The following is a 20,466-nucleotide window of genomic DNA, read 5'->3' as shown; positions in this document are numbered from 1 at the left end:
GCCCAGCTAATTTTTTGTATTTTTAGTAGAGATGGAGTTTCACCACATTGGTCAGGCTGGTCTTGAACTCCTGACCTCAGGTGATCCGCCTGCCTCAGCCTCCCAAAGTGCCGGGATTACAGCACTGCATGAGCGTGAGTCACCACACCTGGCCTACAGAATATATTTTCTTTTTTTTTTGAGACAGAGTCTTGCTCTGTCGCCCAGGCTAGAGTGCAGTGGCCGGATCTCAGCTCACTGCAAGCTCCACCTCCCGGGTTCACGCCGTTCTCCTGCCTCAGCCTCCCGAGTAGCTGGGACTACAGGCACCCGCCACCTCGCCCGGCTAGTTTTTTGTATTTTTTTAGTAGAGACGGGGTTTCACCGTGTTAGCCAGGATGGTCTCGATCTCCTGACCTCGTGATCCTCCCGTCTCGGCCTCCCAAAGTGCTGGGATTACAGGCTTGAGCCACCTCGCCCGGCCCAGAATATATTTTCAAAATTAAAGTCAATATTCAGACTTGGTGACTTATAGTTTCTAAAATTGAAAACCAGACATAAGTCTTTAAATTCAGAAATGCAGTGTGTCAACAAAATAAATAAATACTGAAAAATAGCCAAGCTGCATGAGACCAGAGTAGGAAAAAACAGTATAAATCAGTGAGAGAAAAAAAATAATTTATAAAGATAGAAGTAACATTTCCACAGCTGCATAGAACCAAAACCAGAAAAAGAAATATAAATAAATCTGAGGTAAATGATCTTTGAAGCTAGAAATGAATACTTACCTGCAATACTTTCAACAAAAAAAAGTAAATTAAAATATTTTCAAAAGAAAAACAGGGCGGGGCACAGTGGCTCATGCCTGTAATCCCAGCACTTTGGGAGGCGAAGGCAGGTGTGTTGCCTGAGCTCAGGAGTTCTAGACCAGCCTGGGCAATACGGTGAAACCCTATCTCTACTAAAATACAAAAAATTAGCTGGTTGTAGTGGTATGCACCTGTAGTCACAGCTACTCGGGAGGCTGAGGCAGGAGAATTGCTTGAACCCAGGAGGTGGAGGTTGCAGTGGGCCAAGATTGCACCATTGCACTCCAGCCTGGGTGACAGAGTGAGACTCCATATCAAAAAAAAAAAAAAGAAAAAAGAGAGAAAAACATTAATTTGGTTATCAGAGCTTCTTAAGCATTTACTTCAAGAAAAAAGAAACATTTTTGTGTCTAAATTTAAAAATTAAAATGAAAACAGGCCGGGCGCGGTGGCTCAAGCCTGTAATCCCAGCACTTTGGGAGGCCGAGACGGGTGGATCACGAGGTCAGGAGATCAAGACCATCCTGGTGAACATGGTGAAACCCCGTCTCTACTAAAAAATACAAAAAAACTAGCCGGGCGAGGTGGCGGCGCCTGTAGTCCCAGCTACTCAGGAGGCTGAGGCAGGAGAATGGCGTGAACCCGGGAGGCGGAGCTTGCAGTGAGCTGAGATCCGGCCACTGCAACTCCAGCCCGGGAGACAGAGCGAGACTCCGTCTCAAAAAAAAAAAAAAAAAAAAAAAAAAAAATGAAAACAGATTTGATTTTGGAGCTGACATGTCCTTCTCTCAGGGTTATAAGTACCTGGCAGCCTTTCACCTACATGCAACACTGTAGAGTTTACAAAATTGTCTTCTCTTTAATCTCTTCTCTGATGTTTATATCCTGTGAAGCTGTGCAAAATAGAGGCTTGAGGCCCATTTTTCAGATAAAAAGCTGAGGCTCAAGCCAGGCGCGGTGGCTCACGCCTGTAATCTCAGCACTTTGGGAGGCCGAGGTGGGCGGATCACAAGGTCAGGAGTTCGAGACCAGCCTGGCCAATATAGTGAAACCCTGTCTGTACTAAAAATACAAAAAAAAATTAGCCGGGAGTGGTGGTGGACGCCTGTAGTTCCAGCTGCTTGGGAGGCTGAGGCAGGAGAATCGCTTGAACCCGGGAGGCGGAGGTTGTAGTGAGCTGAGATTGGGCCACTGCACTCCAGCCTGGGAGACAGAGCGAGACTCCGTCTCAAAAAAAAAAAAAACAAAAAAACCCCCTGAGGCTCAGAAAGACAAAATCACACACAAAGTTTGCGACAGAACTGGGACTAGAACACAAGACTGTCATACCAGTGCTTTTCCCATCCTTAATCACTCCTAGGGCTAGGAATACATTAAGACTCCAAAAGATAAAGAATTGCTCAGGCCAGGTGCGGTGGCTCATGCCTGTGATCCCAGCACTTTGGGAGGCCAAAGCAGGCGGATCATGAGGTCAAGAGATTGAGACCATCCTGGCCAACATGGTGAAACTCCCTCTCTACTAAAGATACGAGAATTAGCCAGGTGTGGTGGTGGGCGCCTCTAGTCCCAGCTACTCCAGGGGCTGAGGCAGGAGAATCGCTTGTAACCGGGAGGCAGAGGTTGCAGTGAGCCGAGATTTTGCCACTGCACTTTAGCCTGGCAACAGAGTGAGACTCCATATAAAAATAAATAAATAAATAAATAAAAAAGGAATTGCTCAATGCATTGCACCAAGATTAGACCTGACCCACCCCAGACAGCTCTGGGACACTGAAATGGAGAAATCAAAGGAGAGAATGATGCCTACATTTGCACATCTGAGCTCCAATCCAAACTCTGCCACTCAGCTATAGAACCTCACTTTCTGAGCCTCAGCTTTAAAGCACTCATTGGCTTTTAGTTTAAGCACAGGAGTGATATGTTGTGCTTCATTTCTTCTCCTCCATGGTGTTTGTTTCATGGTTCCAGATCCTGGGGGCTTTTGATCAACCCTTCTGCTAAGTGATGGATGAATAGATGAATGAATGGGTGGATGAAAGTATGGATGGAAGGCCGGGCACAGTGGTTCATGCCTGTAATCCCAGCACTTTGGGAGGCCAAGGTGGGCGAATCACCAGGTCGGGAGTTTGAGACCAGCCTGGCCAACATGGTGAAACCCTGTCTGTACTAAAAATACAAAAATTAGCTGGATGTGGTGGTGGGCACCTGTAATCCCAGCTACTTGGGAGGCTGAGGCAGGAGAATGGCTTGAACCCCAGAGGTGGAGGCGGAGGTTGCAGTGAGCCGAGATTGTGCCGCTGTACTCCACACTCCAGCTGGGGTGACAATGCGAGACTCTGTCTTAAAAAAAAAAAAAAAGTATGGATGGAAACATGGATGGATGGATGAATGCTCACGAGAGCAGAAAGAAGTAAACAGAGAGTCAAAATGAGAATGAGGAGATGATTGAAGGATGAAGAGTTGATGCATGAGGTAGAGGCGTGGTCTCCAACCCTCCTATCCCCACCCAGCCCCACCAACACCTGTCTTGGGGCAGCAGTGGCACGAGCTTCAGATGATGTCCCCAGTCACCATGACAGAGCTGCAGAAGGTGCCACAGACCTGAGGCTGATCATGGCTCATGAGAAACGTGTTGAGAGTCAGCAGAAAAAACCCCAGCAGCACAATAAAGTTGATGTCGAAGTTCTCATCTGCCATGGCTGCCTGGTCAGGCCATAGACTATGCACTCCTGGCAGAGGGGGTGCATGTCATCCAGCATAAACATCCAGACGGGCTCACAGGGAGTGATGAAGCTCTGCGATTGCTGCCAGTTGAGGCTTAAAGGGAGAGCAAGACCCCAGTCAGGTCCCCAGTCAGTCTTTGGTCGAGCCCTTACTGTGTGGCAGACACTCTGAGGTGTGGGCACTCTGAGAAACACAGGCTTTAGGGATGAATGGCACACTGTCCTTATTTCTGGGGTACCTTCTGGGGCACAATATGGTCAAGGCTGTGCAACATGCATGAGGTCCAGCATGTGCAAGAAGCAAAGAGAGGGATAGAAGAGTTGGGGGCCGACAGGACTGATTCAGAGAAAGACTCAAGTGAGCAATAATTAGCATCTGGGGGAGTAATAGGGGAGATTACTGACTGGGAGGGGCTGGGTTAAGGTGGAATCCTCTAGGGGAAGAGATCACCCATTCACCCACAAAGGTACCCTTGAGAAGGCAGTTAAAGTTCTTCTCCCAGGGCAGAGAATTACTGCCAGGCACAGAGGCCAGCATGTGCAAAGGCACAGGGGCAAATGCCCGCTGACACACAGCTGGAGAGAAAGATCTAAATGCTGTGTACAGGCTGCCCACATTGCATCCTCCTCCCCAGACCTGCTCCTCCCCAAACCCCATCCTTCCAGTTAGTGATCCAGGCCACTGTTCTCACCTCCTCTCTCACACCCACCTCCTGTGGGTCCCACCTTCAAGACATAAGAATCCAATAGGTTCTCATCCTCCATGACTACTCATTGCCTGGTGTGAGTCCCCTTCATCCCTCTCCCCCTAACTGGTCTCCACTTCCATTGTTGACCCCTGAAGTCCCTTTGCAACCCAACACTAGGTGAAATCATATCAGTGCTCTGCACAGAACCATGGACTGGCTTCCAGTCTCATCAGAGTAAAAGCCAAAGGCTTTAAGGTGACTCAGAGGACCTGGAGAATTGGCCCATGTTGCCTGCACATCACCCCCACTGAGCTCACTTCCCACCGCACCTCCTCTCACTTGCTGCCCTGCAGCCACCCTGGCCTTGTGCTGTTCCTGGAACATACGGGCTCCCCAGGCCCCCTGCACCTGCTGTTCCTTTTGCCTGGACTGCCCTTCCTTTAGATAGCTGCACAGCTCCCTCCCTTACCTCCCTCAAGCCTTTGCCTAAATGTCACCTTCACAGTGAGGTCTTCCCTGATCTGCCTCTAAAGTTGCAGAACTGCCTCCCCTGGGGATTTACTGTCTTCCTTTTCCAATCTCTTTTTCTCCACAGTCCTTATCACTATCGATCACACTTATATATTATTTATTCATCTTGTCTCTTATCTGTCTCCCCCACCTAGAACTCCAGCTCCCACAGGATGGGGGAATTTTTTTTTGTTCACTGCTATATCCCCAGGGGCTGGAACTGCATGGGCTCTGGACACATGTGTGTGAATGAATTGATGGAGTCTACATGCCTGGGAGAGGGAGCTGGGATAGGAAATACAGGCAGGAAACCTCCTGGGTGTAAGGCATCTGACATTTTTCACAGAGGTTATGCAGGGGAGAGAGAGGGATCAGACATTAATTTTCAGTTAGGGTGAGAAAGACTCAAGTGAGCAATAATTAGCATCTGGGGGAGTAGTAGGGTAGATTACTGACTGGGAGGGGCTAGGTTAAGGTGGAGTCCTCTAGGGGAAGGGATCACCCATTTACCCAGAAAACAACAGAAGCCCAGGAGGAGCCTGATTTGGTTTGGCTGTGTCCCACCCAAATCTCATTTTGAATTCCCACATGTTGTGGGAGGGACCCAGTGGGAGGTAATTGAATCATGGGGGCAGGTCTTTTCCATGCTTTTCTCATGATGGTGAGTAAGTCTCATGAGATCTGATGGCTTACAAAGGGGAGTTTCCCTGCACAAGCTCTCTTCTCTTGTCTGCTGCCATGTGAGATGTGCCTTTCAACTTGCACCATGATTGTGAGGGCTCCCTAGCCCTGTGGAACTGTAAGTCCATTAAACCTCTTTCTTTTGTAAATTGCCCAGTCTTGGATATGTCTTTATCAAAACAGCGTGAAAATGAAAACGGTCTAATACAGTAAATTGGTACCAGTAGAGTGAGACGCTGCTCAAAAGATAACCAAAAATGAAGTTCTGAGTAACAGGCAGAGGTTGGAACAGCTTGGAGGGCTCAGAAGAAGACAGAAAAATGTGGGAAAGTTTTGGAACTCCCAGAAACTTGTTGAATGGCTTTGACCAAAATGCCGAAAATGATATGGACAATAAAATCCAGGCTGTGGTGGTCTCAGATGGAGATGAGGAACTTGTTGGCAACTGGAGCAAAGATGACTCTTGTTATGTTTTAGCTAAGAGACTGGCAGCATTCTGCCCCTGTCCTAGAGATTTGTGAAACTTTGAACTTGAGAGAGATGATTTAGAGTATCTGGTGGAAGAAATTTCTAAGCAACAAAGCATTTAAGGGGTGACTTGGGTGCTGTTAAAGGCTTTCAGTTTTACAAGGGAAACCGACATAAAAGTTTGGAAAATATGCAGCCTGACAATGTGATAGAAAAGAAAATCCCATTTTCTGAGGAGAAATTGAAGCCAGCTGCAAAAATTTGCTTAAGTAATGAGAAGCCAAAAGTTAATCACCAAGACAATGGAGAAAATTTCTCCAGGGCATGTCAGAGACCTTTGTGACAGCCTGTCCCATTATAGGCCTGGAGGTTTAGGAATAAAAAAATGGTTTGTGGGCCAGGCCCAGGGTACCTCTGCTGTGTGCAGTCTAGGGACTTTGTGCCCTGTGTTTAAGCCACTCCAGCTGTGACTTAAAGGGGCCAAGGTATAGCTTGGGCTATTGCTTCAGAAGGTGGCATCTTCTACCTGGTTTTGAGCCTACAGGTGCACAGAAGTTGAGAATTGTTGTTTGGAAACCTCCGTTTGGATTTCAGATGATGTATGGAAATTTCTGGATGCCCAGGCAGAAGTTTGCTGCAGGGGCAGGGCCCTCATGGAGAACCTCTGCTAGGGCAGTGTGGAAGACAAATATGGGGTTGAAGCCCCTACAAAGAGTCCCCACTGGGGCACCACCTAGTGGAGCTGTGAGAAGAGAGCCACCATCCTCCAGACCCCAGAATTGTAGATCCATTGACAGCTTTTTGGTAGAAAAATTGGGTTTCTTTGGAATAAATACCCAGTAATGGGATTGCCAGATTAAATGGTAGTTCTAAGTTCTTTGAGAAATCTCCATACTGCTTTCTACAGTGGCTGAACTGATTTACATTCTTACCAGGAGTGTATGAGTGTTCCATTTTTTCCACCAACATCTGCCTTTTTTGACTCTTTAGTAACAGCCATTCTGACTGGTGTGAGATGTTATCTCACTGTGGTTTTGGTTTGCATTGCTCTGATGATTAGTGATGCAGAGCATATTTTCATGTTTGTTGGGTGCCTGTAAGTTCTCCTTTGATAAGTATCTGTTCATGTTTTTGCTCATTTTAAAATAGGCTTATTTTGTTTTTTTGCTTTTTTGGTTGTTTACATTTCTTACAGATTCTGGAAATTAGGCCTCTGTCAGATGCATAGTTTTCAAATATCTTCTTTCATGCCATAAATTTTCTGTTTACTCTGTGGATAGCTTTTGCTGTGCAGAAGCTTTTTAGTTTAATTAGGTCCCATTTGTCAGTGTTTGTTTTTCTTTCAATTGCTTTTGGGAACTTAGCCGAAAATTCTTTCCCAATTCTTTCCTAATGTCAAGAAAGACATTTTCTAGGTGTTCATGACCAAAAAAATTTCACATATATGTGTGTGCTGTTGATTCTCCTCCTCCTCCTCCTCCTCCTCCTTCTTCTTCTTCCTCTCGTTCTTCTTCCTCTTCTTCCTCTTCTTCTTCTTCCCCTCCTCCTCCTTCTTCTCCTCCTCTTCCTCCTTCTTTTCCTTCTTTTCCTTCTTTTTTTTACTTCCACTTCTGTTTCTTTTTATTTATTGATTATGTGTAAGCCCACCAACAACATGCTAGTGTGAGCATCTCTGTGCAGATGCTCAAGTGTTCTTATGAGATGCCTTTCAACAGGTAGAAACTTTCATACAAGAACATGTAACTCTCAACTTCTTTTTTATTTTTAAATGTGGTTTCACTCTATTGCCCAGGCTGAAGTGCAATGACACAATCTCAGCTCACTATGACCTTTACCTCCCAAACTTAACTTATCCTCTCACCTCAGCCTCCCAAGTAGCTGGAACTACAGGCTCAGACCACAACACCCAGGTATTTTTTGCTTTTTTTTTTTTTCCTGAGACAGAGTCTTGTTCTGTCACCCAGGCTGGAGTGAAGTGGTATAATCTCTGTTCAGTGCAATCTCCACCTCCTGGGTTCAAGGGATTCTCCTGCCTTAGCCTTCTGAGTGACTAGGACTACAGGTCCATGCCACCACGCCCAACTAATTTTTGTATTTTTAGTAGAGTCGGGGTTTCACCATGTTGGCCAAACTGGTCTCGAACTCCTGACCTTGTGATCTTACTGCCTCAGTCTCCCAAAGTGCTAGGATTACAGGTGTGAGCCACCATACCCAGCCATTTTTTTTGCATTTTTTGTACATACGAAGTTTTGCCATGTAGCTCAGCCTGATGAACTCCTGGATTCAGGCAATTCACTCACCTTCCCCTCTCAAAGTGCTGAAATTACAGGTGTGAGCTATCATATTCGGCTCCTTTCAACTCTTGATACATATTTTTAAATTATCTTTCAAAAGGTTATTGACCATTTATATACACTTTACAAGTATGAACAGTGTGTTTCTACTGCTCATAAAAAGGGACAATATTAGAAAACATTTAATTTCCCAAAGTGATGGCCAGACAAAACTCATAGATTTTGGAGCTTTTTTTCTAACCACCATTGAAGTTGGATGCCTTGTGAAAAACGGCGTGGTTTTTTTTTGTTTGTTTTTTTTTTGTTTTTGTTTTTGTTTTTTGAGATGGAGTTTCCCTCTTCTTGCCCAGGCTGGAGTGCAATGGCATGATCTCAGTTCACTGCAACCTCCACCTCCGGGGTTCAAATGATTCTCCTGTCTCAGCCTCCTGAGTAGCTGGGACTACAGGCATGTGCCACAAAGCCTGGCTAATTTTGTGTTTTTAATAGAGACAGGTTTCTCCATCTTGGCCAGGCTGGTCTCGAACTCCTGACCTCAGGTGATCCGCCCACCTCAGCCTCCCAAAGTGCTGGGATTACAGGCGTGAGCCACTCTGCCCGGCAAAACGGCCATTTTTACTTTTTTTTTTTTTTTGAGACAGAGTCTCGCTCTGTTGCTTAGGCTGGAGTGCAGTGGCGCAATCTCGGCTGACTGCAAGCTCCACCTCCCAGGTTCACGCCATTTTCCCACCTCAACCTCCCAAGCAGCTGGGACCACAGGTGCCCACCACCACGCCCGGCTAATTTTGTTTTTGTCTTTTTAGTAGAGACGGGGTTTTACCGTGTTAGCCAGGATGGTCTTGATCTCCTGACCTTGTGATCCACCCACCTCGGCCTCCCAAGTGCTGGGATTACAGGCGTGAGCCACCGCGCCCGGCCAACTTCTTTTAATGTATAATTTAAAAAATAACTTCTGTGTATTTTTTAATTGAGTTCGTGATTTTTCTCCTTATTGTCAGGGGTTTCTAACACCTTCTATTTTAATGCAATCTGTCCCACATTATCCTAGCAGGGTAATGACTGTTCACATATCCAAGAATAAATTTGTCCCGAATCTGTTCTAATAAGTCAGAAGTCAAGAAATCCAGGGTGTCATCTAAACACCTGGTAGAGCCCCTCCATCAAGACATGAACTGGACTCTCTTTTACCTCATAGACAGCTGAAGGATTGGTGGTGGATTTATTGATTGGCCCCATGCTGCATCTAAGCACTTGGGCTAGGACTCAACCCTGATTGCCAAGCTGCATGTAAACAGTCTTGAAGTTTGCTATCATAATGTACCCTAGCCTGCCACCAAGACACTTGTCCTGGCCACTTCAACCTCTGACTCACAGCTCTATCGGTATGAATGCAAACCTGGCTCTCTGGCTGCCAAGAATATATCAATGCAGAACAGCAAATCAAGCATTCAGGCACCAGGCAAGAGTTCTTTCCAGGTTTCCAAAACAGACTTTCCAGAATTTCCCAAAGATATTGAGACTTAGACCCTTCCTGACCCCAACCCTTGAAATAATCATAAATGGAATCTGGGAGCCATGCAAACTTTCTAGCCTACTCTTTAGTGAAAATGGACTTGGGCCTAAAATGGCAACCCATTGTCCTCAAGAACACAAACTCAGATGCTGAGCATTGGCCTCCTACCTTCCCTTGACAGATCTTACCCAAGTCCCATCAAAGCCCATACTGTCTTTTACCTGCCATCATCCAGACATGTTCCAGAACAACCCCTCAGAATTGTCTTAATGAGATGGGACAAGGGGCGATGGAGCTCCAGGTTCAGAATGGCTGCCTCATCTTTCTCTTCTGAGAAGTCTGTACCTGCTGGACAGAATCCTCACTCCTTAGGCAACTTAGCCCGTGTCCCAGGAACTGCTCCCAGAATAAACTTCTAGTCTCTTTTCCCTCTAAAGAGAGGGTCCATGAGACACTTTACGCTAACAAATACAGGACCTCAGTTCTCACCTGACTTGATTGACTGATGAACTGAGAGATAAAGACGCAGGGAACATCCTGTGTCTAGTAAATCTGTCCTGTGCTTCTCAGCTGTGGTGCCTGTGCAAATGCTGGAAGCCGAAAGGATATCTAGTGGAAGACACACAGACCCTGTCTAATAAAATTATGTAAGTTTAAGTTTAATATAAATGGAATTTATAATGTCATATCAAATATTGTTACTTAATTTTATAAGAAAACTGTTAGATTTTGTAAAGGCATTAAATATAATTTTAATAGGAAACTATGAAATTTACGTGCACTTGGTATAAATCACTGAATTTTGGGCAGTTCAGTAAAGGTCACATATGACTGTGAGTCATCATTGACAAAATGCTCCTACAGATGGTGTATTGCACATGTGTTTTGATTTGTTCCTTTATCCGAGGTCAATTTTTCTTAATTTTATTCATCAAGTTTTATACACTTTAGACAAAAGAGACCTTGTAGTTACCATGTGCTCTATGGATCTGTACTTTGTCAGAAATACACATTTCCAGACAAAACCCAGATGTATTGTATCAAAATCTCTATTTCAAATATTTTCAGGTGATTCATATGCACATTAATAATTGCTAAGTGGCAGTAATTCTATGATTAAAAGAGAAAAGCTTATATGGATGTATTGATTTGTCAAAAAGGTACAGTAAAAACTGTATGTTTCAATGCATATACATCTTATCTTACAGAAAATAACTAAAAACAATAATAAAGTGGAGATGGGAGGCCGGGCGCAGTGGCTCACAGCTGTAATCCGAGCACTTTGGGAGGCTGAGGTGGGCCAATCACGAGGTCAGGAGATCGAGACCATCCTGGCTAACATGGTGAAACCCCGTCTCTACTAAAAATACAAAAAATTAGCCAGGCATGGTGGTGGGTGCCTGTAGTTCCAGCTACTCGGGAGGCTGAGGGTGGAGAATGGAGTGAACCTGGGAGGTGGAGCTTGCAGTGAGCCCAGATCACACCGCTGCACTCTAGCCAGGGCAAGGAGAGGGAGACTCCATCTCAAAAAAAAAAAAAAAAAAAAAAAAGGAAAAAAAAGTAGGGATGGGGAAGGAGTGAAGTAGAAATTAAACATAAATGAGACATAATTAGTAGATGTTGAGGTTGAGCATCAGCCTATTATACTATTTTGGTTACTGTGTATAAGTTTAAAATATTCTCTAATAAAAGACTTGTCTAAAAAGACAAACCATCTATAACATTAGCTCTAAGATTGTGGCTAGATTTGGGGGGAAGGAAAAGAGGAAGTGGTTTGTGCGCAAAAACAAGGGTAGTTCTATTCTATAGTTACACAAATGTATTAGCTTTGTAAATTATTGAGCATTACATTAATACTTCACTGTGGATGCATTTCTGTATGGATGTTATACATCAATAAAAATGTAAATATTACATATTTAATTCTAACGTAATATTTCAGAATAGTAGCAATGTTTTGTATTGTTTTGTGTGAAAGTGGGGCATTGGCCGGGTGTGGTCCACTGCACTCCAACCTGGGCACAGAGTCAGACTGCATGTCAAAAAAAAGAAAGAAAAAAGTGGAGCATTTACACTCAGTCATCATGAGATAGATATTAACATTCCAAGGTATGTATACATGTCTTGACCCTTGGGAGTCCCCCTCAGTCTCATTTATTACATCAATTGAGTAAGTAGCATGGTTTTAGTTTTGGGGAATGTAAATTTCTTACAGCAAAGTCCTTCCTCCACAACAATATCCACCTAGCACCATGGGCTGCACATAGTGTGCACTCAGTGTTTGTAGAACTGGTTTGAATCAGGAAGAAAACAAGTAGCAGAGGTCAGTTTTGCAAAGGAAAGAATGTAGATAATACAGGTAAGACTGAAAGGGCACAACTCAACAGCAGACACTTTTTACATTAATTTGAGAAATGTTTTCAACTGGTTCTCCGAAAGATGTTGGTTTACAGTAGACATTTGAGAGTGTGGTTGCATATTGTAATCACCTGGAGAGCTTTAAATCACACTGTTGCCTGGGTCTCACTCTAGATATTCTGGCTTAATTATTCCCTTGCAACTTGGGTTTGGGAACTTTAAATACCACCACCCACATGCACAGCAGGCTATTCTAATATACATCCAAGGGAGCGCAGCATTGATTCAGGGTGAGGGACCACCACCCACACGCACAGCAGGCTATTCTAATATGCATCCAAGGGTGAGAAGCATTGATTCAGGGTGAGGAATGCATTGGTTGTGTGTGATTTCTGTGTGTGCTCTGGACATTTGCCCTATAACTGTTCCTAAATGTAGAGTCTTAGAAAACATCTTGGCCCTTCGAAGCATACTCTGCTAATTGGCTAAATTGCAGCAGGAAAAATATCAGCAGCCATATTGCTATGTCACTTGCCTTCAGAGCAAAAGTTGTTTCAGGAACAATAATTTGATTTAGTCTATATTAACAATCACAAATAGTCAACAAATACAAAAAATAAAGAGTTTGCCGCTATGTTGAGTGCATTATAGGTGTTTTCAAATTTCTCCTGTAATAAATTAAAAATGTAACGTTGGGCATTACTTTCCTAAACCCAATGCTCAGCAAAATCCTCAAATTATTTCCAGTTTTTCCAAGAGACTTCAGAACCATTCCCTGAAGTGAATTATTTCCAATGGTGAAGAGTAAGGGGTGGATGGGATGAGATTCTCAAAAAAAAAAAAAAAAAAAAAAAAAAAAATTCTTGCTTCTATTTCAGAAGTGTCACTCTTTAGCCCCTTGATGGACACGAAAAGCTGGCTGAGTAGTATGGTCTATGGAGGTGCATGGGCTTCAGAGTTAGGGAAGCATCAATCCTGAGTCCAAGCCAGCTGCTTGGTAGCTGTGGGACAGTTATATGAGCCACATCTACAAGAAAAGTCATGATAAAATTGATTGCAAAAACAGCAATTAAAAAAAATTCTTATTGTATTCACGTTCTTGGAAATGGCTTTTATAGTTGTTCCCATCAGAGACAGATTCTGTTTCCCAAACTTGAATCTCTCTTGACTTATTTGCACAGGCCGAAGCTGTGCATGTGATAGTGTGCCAGTTTGGGGCCCAGGTTCAAAAGGTCTTAAATGCTTCTGTTATCTTATTCAGAATTCTTCCATCTCTATGAGAACAAGCCCATTTTAATTTTCTGGAGGATAAAATAGCATGCTGGGAAAAGCCAAAGAGCCTCAGTTTATAGACAGCTCACTCCCAGAAGCAGAGCCACCTAATTCACCAGCAGCTGACCACTCACACCTGTAGGAGCCAAACTGAGCCCAGAAGAATGGCCCAGCTGAGCCCAGTCTAAATTTCTAACCAGCTTAATCCTGAACTAGTATGATTTGGGATTGTTTGTTATGCAGTTATAGCTTAGTATTATATATACCCATTAAAGACAGGATTCCAGGACAGATTGATTACAAATAACCTGCAAATGCTTGGCACCCTGCAAGTACTGATTTTGTGTTTCCTTTATTTAAAGTTAAATTTGTTGTAAGATGGTATTGACTTATAGAGAAGTGAGGCAGGATAATGGGGTCTGGAGGCAGGGAACTTAAGGCCAATTCGTGCTGACTTCCTAAAAGAAAAAACACCAAGGTCTGGGAGCAGGGAACCTAAGGCCAATTAACGTGAACTTCCTACATGTAAACCAAAAGGAGAAACCTCATCTACACCCGAGTAGCAAAGGATCAAAGGTGACTGTTGCTACAACCCTCCCCCTGGCACCAGTTCTCTGATAGAAAAGGAGAGTGCCTTGGAGTGGCTGTGGGCCAAGCACAGGCCGTGCCTTCATCTGCATGGGGTACCAATTCACCTCAGCCTTTGATTAGCCAGGGACCAAATCTTTCATCCAGATAAGGGGTAGCTGATAGGGATCTCAAAAGGAGTACTTAAAACCCGGAAAACTTTGTAACCAGGTCCTTGAGCTGCTTGCTGGGTCCCACACCCACCCTGTGGAGTGATTTCTTGCTTTAATAAACCCCTGCTTTTGCTGTTTCCTTCATGTGTTTTGTTCCATTTTGCATTTTGTTCAATGCTTTGTTCAAAATGTCAAGGACCTGGACAACTCACACTCACGGCCTTCCTTCTGGGAACAGAAGTGCAGGTAGATGTGGATGCATGTGATTGGTGCTTAAACTCACACAGTGCCCCNGGTTTGGGGGCTGCCAGCCGATCTTGAAGGAAAGGCTTTTGTGAGGTGTGTGAGGAAGGGAAGCCATTCACCCGCCCGCCCCAACTTTCCACCGGTCCCCTTGCCCTGAGCGCCTCCTCCGCGTGGCTGTTCCTGGGCGGCATCTTTTAGAATACGCTGGTGTCGTGTGCACAGCGCTTCGCTGAGTTCTGTGAGTGGTTCTGCCACATTATGGAACTTGAGGAGGGTGTGGGCGCCCCTGGTTTGTTGCAGACGTTCAGAAATGAAGACGGGTGTCCAGAGGCAGGGACTGGCGTCTGCAGGGGGGCAGTTGAGGGAAGAGCGCGGAGCTTGTGGGTCTGCGCTGACTCTGGGTGGGGTCGTTAGTGAGTGGCTGGACAGCCTGTTGAGGTTGGAGTGTTGAAGGGTGTTGAGGAAACTCCGCAGGTTTTCTGTCAGAAGAAAGACATGGGGAGCCTGGGCTGGAGGGAGGTGTCTGGGGTCTGCGGGAGGCGCTAGTGGGTTCTGCACATGCGCGATCCTGCTGGTCACTGTCGGATTCTTCCAGGTCTCCTCCCGGGGAGAAAGGGAACTGGGAACTTAGAGGAAAGGAATTCTGAGAAACACCCCTTCCCTTCACCCTGCTGCCAGCCCCCACTTAATGCTAACCCACTACCCAGGACGCTCACTGGGCATTCACATTGCCCCACTCCTCCCAGAACAGGGTTCTACCCTCAGAAATTGTGCCCATGACAGCTTCGCTCCTAGGGTGTTCTGGCAAGAACACACACAGTGCCCGGAAGACTCCTGGCTCATTTGAACCCCAGACACTGGATCTGTAGCAGGAACCTGTTTCCTTACCTCACCCAGGCTTCTGGACCACCTGATCCTAATCTCTGCCTTTATAGACCCGGCAATCAGTCAGATGGTAGCCCTGCCTGGGCCTGCACTTGTAGCACAAACCAGTCCTTTAGTCAGTCCTGCCCTGCCCGCACCCATTACTCTTGATAGCTCCTTTCTCTTGCTTTTTTTCTTCCTCACAAATCCTCTTTTCTGTGCCCAAGTCCATCTGTCACTTGCCTACGAGAATTCAGACGTTAGTGAGTTCAAGACCATGCCTTTAAACCTGGCTGTTGTAGGAGCAAACCCAAGTTAGACGCGGCTTAATGGTCTTTCTTTAGAATGAGGGAAGAATTTTTGCTCTTCTCCCTTTTCTTAAAGCATTTAGTTTGAAAACTTTTTTTGTTTTGTTTTTTTTGAGCCGCAGTCTTACTCTGTTGCCCAGGCTAGAGTGCAGTGCTGTGATCTTGGCTCACTGCAACCTCCACCTCCCGAGTTGAAGCAATTCTCCTGCCTCAGCCTCCTGAGTAGCTGGATTACAGGTCTGCACCATCACGCCCGGCTAATTTTTGTATTTTTAGTAGAGAGGGAGTTTCACCATGTTGGCCAGGCTGGTATCGAACTCCTTACCTCAAGTGATTTGTCCGCCTCGGCCTCCTGAAGTGCTGGGATTACAGGCGTGAGCCACTGTGCCTGTCTTGAAAACTTTTATATTTACGTATTTTCTCTGCTTCTTTAAAATTTATATAAATCATTTTTATCAGTTAAGTCATTCGTCTTTTTTGAGTCAAACTTGTCTTTATCTAGGACCTGGAAACTATTGCTTTGAAATGTAAATAGCAACAACATACACCCTATCCCCCAGTTTCTGTAGGCGAGTAGGAGGCTGCCTTCAGCAGGTACCTAGCCTCACGTTGCAAATCTACCTCCTGTCATGAAGATGTTGGAAGTTTATTTTTTCTATGAATATTACCAATTAGAAAACCCAGATGAGTTCTCAGATTACTACGTAAAATTACAATAAGCTGTATATGACAAATGGTGCTGTCATGTCTTCTACTTGAGAATTATGGTGAGTTTCTATGTTTGTAGTCTCTTAGTAGATTGCCTATGATGCACATCACAGTTTGGTTTAATTATGTAAGAAAACATTTTCTTCTCTGTTGTGGACAGTTTTTTAGGATTGGAGATGATTTTGCTTTTAGTTATATTTTCCACACACTGTCCAGAATCACCAGACATTATACACAAGTGCCCTCTAGGTTTCACTTTAGAGAAAAACCTTTCTCAGGATTCCACTCACAACCCACAATTTGGTGGCAAGGTGCACAAAGTGCAGCAAAGTGCTCCCCAAATCTGGAAACAGTATGGTCTCTCCTTCAATTTGAGATCTACAGTCCCTTCTATAACAGTTATACTGGATTTCTACAAAAATAACTTTTGAGTACTGCAATCAGTTATTCCTCCTTCGTCGGTGTGCCTGGCATCTTCAAATCTGACACTGATTCCGTGATCATGGGGCCCGTAATCCCAATCAGGATCCTACATGTGCATTGATTAAACCTGAGAACTTCAACTCCCTTCTCCCTTTGCCCAAATGCCCACAAATGTGCATAGCTCACCAGTCCTCCAAGTCTTAAATGTGCAGTTCTAAATTCTGAATTTATGTCTTGGGATTTGAGAGAAGGACAACTTTTATCTGAGAAATACAAGTTATTTTAATGATCAGACCCAGTAATGTGTTAAAATGAGACCGTAGTCATGTACTGTTCCCCTCTTTGAACTGTCTTTTGAAATTGTGTTCTGTTGCCACAAATGGCTATACACTTTTTTTTTTCTTTCTTTTTTTTTTTTTTTTTTTTTTGAGACGGGGTCTCCGTCGCCCAGGCTGGAGTGCAGTGGTGCGATCTCTGCTTATTGCAACCTGTGCCCCCGGGTCCAAGTGATTCTCCTGCCTCAGCCTCTTGAGTTGCTGAGACTACAGGCACCCACCACCACACCTGGCTAATTTTTTGTATTATTTAGTAGAGATGGGGTTTCACCGTGTTAGCCAGGACGGTCTTGATCTCCTGACCTCTCGATCCCTCCACCTTGGCCTCCCAAAGTGCTGGGATTGCAGGTGTGAGTCACCATGCCTGGCCACAAATGGCTATAAATTAACCTAATAATTTCATACTGGACACTATAACCCACACCTTATGTGTTAATTTATATAGCCAGTCACTAACCACTTCTATAAGCCATTAAGAATTTCTGACAACTTTCTATCAGTTCCCTCTCTGCCTCCGTGTTTGCCTTTAAAAATATACTCGTCAGTTGGGTACGGTGGCTCACACCTGTAATCCTAGCACTTAGGGAGGCGGAGGCGGGTGGATCACCTGAGGTCCGGAGTTCGAGACCAGACTGGCCAATATGGTGAAACCCCGTCTCTACTTAAAAAAAATAAAAATAAAAATAAATTAGCTGGCGTGGTGGCACATGCCTGTAATCCCAGCTACTTGGGAGGTTGAGGCTGGGGAATCGTTTGAATCTAGGTGCCAGAGGTTGCGGTCAGCTGATACCATGCCATTGCACTCCAGCCTGGGCAACAAGAGCGAAACTCCGTCTCTTTAAAAAAAAAAAAAATATATATATATATATGTATGTATCTATACATATATACACGTATGTATGTATACATATACACGTGTATATATATATATGTATACTCGTAACTGCTTCTAATTGGAGTGTATATTCAGGGCAGCTTTATATTCCCGTGTTGCATCTTCAAGCTTTGGCCCAAATAAACTCTCTACTTATGTTTACCCCAGGTTTTTCCTTTTAGGTCAAAATATTCTTTAGAATGTGTTGAAGGAGCCTCCATGAGAGAATCTTCCCTCTGGTTTTACTCTGCTTGCTATAATCCCTAAGAATGCTGAGGCACATTGATCCCATCTAGAATATGCACATAAAAGCTGACCTCTGCCTAGGATTCACAAGACAGGAGCAGACTTTGGGCTGAAGACATAAAGAAAACTCATAGAAGACATTTTCTGCATCATGAGAGGTCATCCTAGGTGGAGCCCTTTGAGTTTTCCAGATCTTGTCCAGTGACCTGCTGTAGTTGTGTGGGAGGCTTCTGGTATGAACAGAATCCTGTGGCAGAATCTGTTACCTGTAAAAAAGCACCTTAGCAGTGGGAGTTCAGGGCCACAAAATATTCAGAGCCAAAGTCACAACTATGCCTCCCTGTAAACTGTGTTACTGGATAGAGTAGTTTTGTCCTTCCCTTTGCCTCAGAGTTAGCTGATCACGGACAGGGGCTATCACATGTGTATCCAGGATCTGCAGCTTTGCTAGGGCTGTTTCATTTTCTGTTTGCATCCCACTAATTGAGCCTGAATCTCTCCTGCCTGGATCACTATGGGGATATCAGCCCAAGGTCACTGGGGACACACCAGCATCTGTATTTGAGACATCTGAAGATGTCCTGTGCAGACTGGGGTCAGTATGGCAGCAAGGTCTAATTCTGCTCCCATTTTAGAGGAAGAGAAATGACTCATTCAGGGTTTGTTCCTCCCCTCACAGAATCTCCTTGGTTTATACCCAGATAAGAGTTGCTCCAGTTTTCTAGGTTTTTTTTTGGTGAAAAGTGAGATCTGGAGACTCAAACTGATCCATAAGCTAATTGCTTCTATTTCATATGGTCCATTAGAAAAAGAGATGAAATAGTCATGGTCCCTACCCTCAAGGAACTTGCAGTCTGGAGCACATGAATAAATGGTTGAATTCAGCATCATGTGTTCAGTACAAAGACGGAAACTGTACAGGACACTTAAGCTTCATTTGGGTTACTTCCCTTTTATTGTTTTGTGAGTTTTTATGCCACCACCTGAAAAGAGTATTCATTGACAGAAGTTGTTATTGTTAGTATTGTTTTCACCTTGCTAAGAATAAATATTTAGCTTCTAATATAATTGCTCTAGAGAAACATAAGGGATTTGGTTAAATTCCTTGTAGTATGTTATTAAAGACACAGAGAAGTGGCTAAAATAGATTAAAATTTCATAAAATCTGGGAATCAAATTTCTCTTGGGCAGGCTTAGAAAACACAAAACTGAAAAATCTTAGTGGCATAAGAACAGAAATCTAGGTCCCACTCTCTGTCCTAACCCTGCCCAGATCCACCCTCTGCTAAACCTTGTCCAGGTCTGACCCCACACTGAAATCTCTCGGAATTGCTTAGAGGAGATCAGAGTTTGGAGTGACTACTCCTACTGCTTCTCCAGAGCTGGTGCTCCCAATTTCCTGAAACACAAAAGCAGATAAATGGGGGAAAGCTGTATACTTTTGGGCCTTAAAATCTTTTTTATACAATTAAAGCCAGTGTTTCTGGAGACATCTCATCCAGCAACCTGTCATCTCTGCAGTTTTAGTGTTTTTTTTGTTTTGTTTTGTTTTTCCACAAATCTTAAATACAAACACAAAAATAAATTTCTCTGAATTGCATTTAATGCACCCTTTGTTTCTTTGTGATGTATTTATATTGAGTGGTTATTCTATACCTTTAAAAAACAAATCAGTGGTAGGAAAATGGAAAGGAAATGGTAATTTTGGGCCCTGCATTTAAATCCTGAGAAGTATTGGACACCTAGTGCCCACCTCCCAGGATGTCCTGAGAATTAACACATAATGTGATTGTCTCAGCACAGTGCTCTGTGACCTACTCCTGAGTACATAGTACGTGCTCCATCAATATCGCATTAATGCAGGCGCACATGTTTTTTTTTTCTTTCTTTCTTTTTTATTTTTTTTTTGAGATGGAGTCTCAGTGTGTCGCCCAGGTGGAGTGCAGTGGCGTGATCTCGGCTCACTGCAGCCTCCACCTCCTGGATTCAAGTGACTCTTCTGCCTCAGTCTCCTGAGTAGCTGGGATTACAGGCGCACGCCACTACGCCCGGCTAATTTTTGTATTTCTGGTAGAGACGGGGTTTCACCATATTGGCCAGGCTGGTCTCAAACTCCTGACCTTGTGATCCCCCCGCCTCTGCCTCCCAAAGTGCTGGGATTTACAGGCATGAGCCACTGCGCCTGGACCACATGTTGTTTTTCAAATGCAGACTTACTCAGACATTGACACCATCTCCAGCCTCTGTGAACTTAAACATCCGGCAGAGAATGCTAATGCTTCAGGATGATGATTTGTGGTCTTGTCTTGGGATGAAAAGTATTTGTGTTGTGATAAGGTTGTTGGGGTAAGGGACTGTGCTGTGCCTGCTTTCTCTAGCCGAGTGGTAATATAATGTGTCTAGGTGGAGGAACATCAGCATTAACA

At 44.3% G+C, this 20,466-nt stretch overlaps 1 protein-coding gene across 1 annotated transcript in view; it reads left to right on the top strand.

Annotated features, from left to right (window-relative positions):
- Positions 1 to 20,466, top strand: part of ZNF721 (zinc finger protein 721) — a 207,671-nt gene that overhangs the window by 162,533 nt on the left and 24,672 nt on the right. The gene's annotated exons all lie outside the window — the stretch shown is intronic.

This window comes from Theropithecus gelada, chromosome 5 (assembly GCF_003255815.1).
Source record: "Theropithecus gelada isolate Dixy chromosome 5, Tgel_1.0, whole genome shotgun sequence".
Taxonomy (NCBI): Eukaryota; Metazoa; Chordata; class Mammalia; order Primates; family Cercopithecidae; genus Theropithecus; species Theropithecus gelada.
This window is presented reverse-complemented; position numbering and strand designations above follow the sequence as displayed.